This window comes from Stegodyphus dumicola, chromosome 2, assembly GCF_044657685.1.
Source record: "Stegodyphus dumicola isolate Sdum_Otavi_A_Nest chromosome 2, ASM4465768v1".
Classification (NCBI taxonomy): Eukaryota; Metazoa; Arthropoda; class Arachnida; order Araneae; family Eresidae; genus Stegodyphus; species Stegodyphus dumicola.
Genome location: NC_140769.1, coordinates 160,460,278 through 160,465,742, shown reverse-complemented (window position 1 = coordinate 160,465,742; position 5,465 = coordinate 160,460,278).

The window sequence follows — 5,465 nt, the reverse complement described above, 5'->3', positions numbered from 1 at the left end:
ACAGCTTGCCGGAAGGGAAAAGCAACGCGTGGTTGAGGCTTTTTTATTGCGCTTGATTCAGAGGAAAAGTGTGGAAATCTGAAGAATGAAGAGAAGGCGGCACGTGGGCGTGTTCCCCGCTTCTGAAATAATGCGGGGGTGGCCTCAAGGAAGGGACGCTAATGCATGCATATCTTCTTTCAAATCATTCATAAATTAGCGTCTGATGTCATAGCTACGCCGAAACAATTGTTTGCGAAATTTTCAATAGACTGTTTTCAGACATGGCTGAAGAAACGTGAGGGCGATAAAATTAAATAATCATGAGTACAGAAAAATATTCCGCTGCTGATGCAATAGATTATTTAATAAACGGGGAAAAAAATATCCAAATCGAGTTTGTGTTTCAAGTTTGTATCATTTAGTTTTCTTATTCCTGTGTTTGACTGCATATCATGTTGAGCTAAATAACGTTTAGATATCTCAAGAATTTGAATAAATAAGCTCGAGTAATAAGTGCGATACAGTAATAAGTACAATCCAGTAAAAAGTACGTAAAGAATGTTATGAGTTCATTAATTTGCTATTATTTTAAAAATAGTTTAAACTTAGATACTTATAAGATATTTCTCCCGCCGTCTTAGCATGCCTTCGTGGTGTAGTGGTCAGTACACTCGACGCGTATTCGAGAGATCCGTGGTTCGAGTCCCGGCGACAGCACTGCTTATTTTCATATCTCCTGCTTTCAAAAAGTGCCTAATGTCTCTACAGTGGCGCCCGAACGAAAAAGATGGTGGATGATGATTCTCCACCACCAGGATTTGGCGACTAGGCTCCTCTAATCCCCAGTCGCCCTTTAAAAGGGGGAGTATATAAGGTATTTCTCCCGCCTTCTTAGCATGCCTTCGTAGTGCAGTGGTCAGCATGCTCAACGCGTATTCGAGAGGTCTGTGGTTCGCGTCCCGGCGAGGATATTGCTCATTTTCATCTCTCCTGCTTTCAAAAAATACCTATTTATCAGAAAATTGTAGCAATAGTTGGTAAAATACTTCGGAGAAAATGGACTTTTTCACAAATACTTTTGTTATCATTGTCTGGCGTTGTCCATGTCTTTAACATTCATCTTAAAGAACTACTTCTTCATTTTTAAACAAATCCGAATTAAACTCAAAGGAGATGGCAGTTATTTTAGGATTAATTTTCATAGTTACAGATAATGAGCTGAACATTTATTGAAGGAAAACTTGAGTAATATTAATATTTTTCTTTCCCTCCCACAACTTCTAATTTTTGCTTCCGCATTTCCTACTTCGATAAGCGATAAGTACAGTTGGCGCCAGGCATAAATTAAAAGCATTTATAGCTCATAATAAAATATAACTTTATTTGGTTACCGTTTGTGAGAGCAACTTCATTACCTTCTGAATGGTGTTTCTTCATGAGTCATACTTCATGAGTCATACTTTTTTCATAAGTTGTTCTTGTTTTCAGGAAACAGGTTGGGAGAGCATTAGAATTTCAAGTCAAAACTTCAAGATTTCACAGAACATAGAAATAACATTTATTAACGATAAACTTAAAGATATAGTATATTACTTCTGCCTATAGCAGCCATGAAACATAATCAAGCATCAGAAAAGGTATGACATGCGTCATTCTTCATGTTCAAGCGTCAAGTAGAATATTTTTCATCGGCGCGCAGCAAGAGCGCCACCTATCTACCGAAAAGACGGAACATACTCCGCCCCGATGAACATTGGTTCATTACAACATTATTATAGAGATCTTCAATTTTAGATTTAAGCAAGTTTTCCAAACGTTCAACAGTATATCATGTAAAATAACAATGCATAATGACAAATTTAAATTGAATAACAACAACATTAAATTTAGCACAAAAATTTACAAATGAAACATACTTACAATCTCTAGAGTGAAAACAAAATAATGAAACTGCTAAATTACCATAATCCACAATTGTGGTCCATTCTCTGAATCTGAAACATAATTGAATTAATAATAGTAAAGACACAAATTATGAATATAGAATTAATGTTTTTTTAGAGTCTTATTCACTCAATGGTAAGCAGGAAAGTTCATGTATAGAACGCTTCATTTCGCCTAATAAAGTTTTTAGTTTCACAACACGAACTTTTGCATAAGCACCAGGATGTAGTTCAATTACTCGTCCAAGTCGCCACTTTATTGGAGGCAAATTTTCGTCCTTTATTAAGACTAAGTCATTGAGGGCTAAATTTGGCTTATCCCTCAACCATTTGGCACGCCCTTGTAATTGTGAAAGATAATCTCTAGACCAACGTTTCCAAAAGCTCTGGAAAATTTGCTGTGTCAATTTCCATCGTTCAGCAGGTGTTAGCTTATTATTTGTAATATCAGGTTCAGGAACTGCTGTTAATGTAGTCCCAATTAGGAAATGTCCAGGTGTTAAAGGATTAAAATCTTCAGGGTCAGATGAGATGGAAACTATTGGCCTGGAATTCAAACACGCGTCGATTTGTGTAATTAAGGTGTGAAATTCTTCATATGTCAGAATCTGGGTCCCAATAGTCTGCTTTAAGTGAATCTTCATTTGTTTCACTCCAGCCTCCCAAAGGCCTCCAAAGTGAGGGGCAGCAGGAGGATTGAAGATCCATTGAATATTTTCACCGCTCAGGTAGTTTTGAAATGCTTTCTCAGAGGAAAGTGTAGCTATGTAGCTTCTTAATTCTCGATCAGCCCCAACAAAGTTGGTTCCTCTATCTGAAAAGATTTTCTTGGGTTTTCCTCTGCTCGACACAAATCTTTTCAGAGATGCTAGGAATGCTTCAGTAGTTAGATCACTGACTACTTCCAGGTGAATGGCCTTTGTGGTGAAGCATATGTAAAGGCAAACATAACATTTATATCTTGTTCTTCCTCTTCCTTTCCTAACTTTAATTAAAAAGGGGTCTGCAAAATCCAGTCCTGTATTGGAGAATGTTCTATCCGGCAATACGCGAGAAGCAGGTAGGTCGCCCATTATCTGACTGGATGTGCTTGTTCGATTTTTAAAACATTTTATACATTACCAAATTATTTTTCTTACAATATCTCGGCCATTAACGATCCAATATTTCTGTCACAGAGCAGATAATGTTAATGTGGCTCCTCCGTGAAGGTTCACTTCGTGAAAGTGTAAGACTATCAATTCAGTAACTTGGTGACTTTGGGGAAGAATGATTGGATACTTTGTGTTTTCTGAAAGATTCGAGTTACAAAGTCTACCACCGACTCTAAGGATTTCTTCTCTATCAAGAAAAGGATTTAATTTCAGGATTTTACTGCTGAGATTCAATTTCTTCCTTGCTTTCAAAAGTCTAATTTCTCCTCTAAATTCGGAATTTTGTATGATTTTAAAAATCAAATCGCTTGCCTTATCCAGTTCTTGAACTGTTAAAAAACCCTTGAGTTTTAAAGATGTCGGTTTAATACTGTGGCAGAATCTTAAACACCATGCAGTTACGCGTTTCAATTTTTTCCAGTATGAAAACCTGGATGTCAATTCAAATTCAACCTCTTGGCTAATAACAGAATATACAGTAGTTTGATGCTGTTCTACCTGTACCTCTTCCACCATAGGCTCAATCGAAAGATCAAAAGATGATGAAGGTAGATTTTTCTCTTTTAACCACACTGGTCCATTGGACCAAAGTTTATTTCCCACTAGATCAGACGCTCTTAATCCACGTGACACTATGTCAGCCGGATTATCATTTCCCTTACAGTATTTCCATTGCGAAGGTGACACAAGATCTTGCATTTCACGTACACGATTAGCAACAAAGGGTTTCCATTTATCAGCGGTACCTCTGATCCAGTGAAGAACAATTTTAGAGTCACTAAAACAAAATACATTATCTTCTTGGATATTAAACAATTTTCTTAAATATTTAACTATTCTTGCGGAAATAATGGCTCCCATAAGTTGTAAACGAGGCGAGGTTAATTTTTTAAGTGGGGATACACGGTTCTTTGAAAGCACAAAAGACGTACAGCAAAAATCAGGATCACGAAAATATGCAACAGCTCCATATCCCTTGAGGCTGGCGTCACAAGAGACAAAAAGCTCTATTTTATCAAAATTTACACATTTATCATTTAATATGTATTTTCTAGGAATACACAAGTTGAGAATAACTTCAATTTCAAAGTACCAAGTTTTAAATTTTTCACTCAAATAGCTGGGCAAAATTGTGTCCCAATCAATACCCAATTCCCATTACTCTTGCAATAAGAATTTTATTCTGATAACAAAAGGTTCAATGAAGCCAACTGGGTCATAAATTTTTGCCACAATCTGTAATACCTTTCGCTTTGTAACGTGTTTCCAATCAACTGGTTGTAAAAGTTCTTGTACATCTAATTTCAATTTGTCCTCATCCAAATCCCAAATTATTCCCAGCACCTTTAACGTTTTCTTATCCAAACTATCTTCCTTATTAATTAAACCAATATCTTGCCAATGATTTTTTAAAGATACGGAATTTGATTCAAATTTTCTTAAGTTCATACCAGCGTCTTGAAGAATTTTAACTGCACCAGTTGATAATGAGAAAACTTCGCTAACGGAGTCTGCTCCATAGATAAGGTCATCAACATATAAGGATAAAAAATATAGCAAAGCTGTTGACATGTTAAATCATGTAAACAGCTTTGCTATATTTTTTTTCATAACCCTTAATATGATTGTTACATCTAAACTCCGAACTATCAGCGCCTCCACATCTAAACTCTGAACTATCAGCACCATTACATCTAAACTCGAGAATAATCCTACGGAAGAACGTAGTAAGAACTCTGAACCCGAACTTGAATGACTGTTAGCTGGAGAGCGCGTAATTTCATGTAATCTAATAATTGTATATAACTGTATCTAAATATAATATCTTTATTTATACAGAAGTGTCAGTTTTTATGCAAAAGCTTGGAATTATTTAGATATTTCATCGAATAAGAATTAGAATGGAACAAGCTCGGTTCCCGGGTGAAAGAAAAGGTAAGAGATTTCTTTTTACCTTTTAGAATTCTATTGAGAGATACAACAACAAATTTTGGCATCCCTGCCGGGACGCCCGAGCTAAGAATAAGAATTTAAATTAGACAATAAAGATTAAGAATACAATTATTGATTACATTTTGAATTTTTGAACTGTTAAGAACATGTCTGAAGAGATTTTAAATAAATTAAAAAAGAAGCGCGCAGCTCTCCGAACATCAGTAACGAAATCGCTTAAAGATTTGGAATCGCAGCTTTCGGAAATTGATCCGAAAATCCATGATTTGGAAGAAAATTTAGAAATATTAAAGAATAATTTCGAATCGCTTAAAAGTGTCGATACAGAATTAGAACCTCTTTTTAAAGTCGAAGAATTTGATGCTGAATTCCAAAAATCTGAAGAATATCGTCAAAAGGTCGTTAAATGCAGTTTCCGTACCTCCAAAAGAAT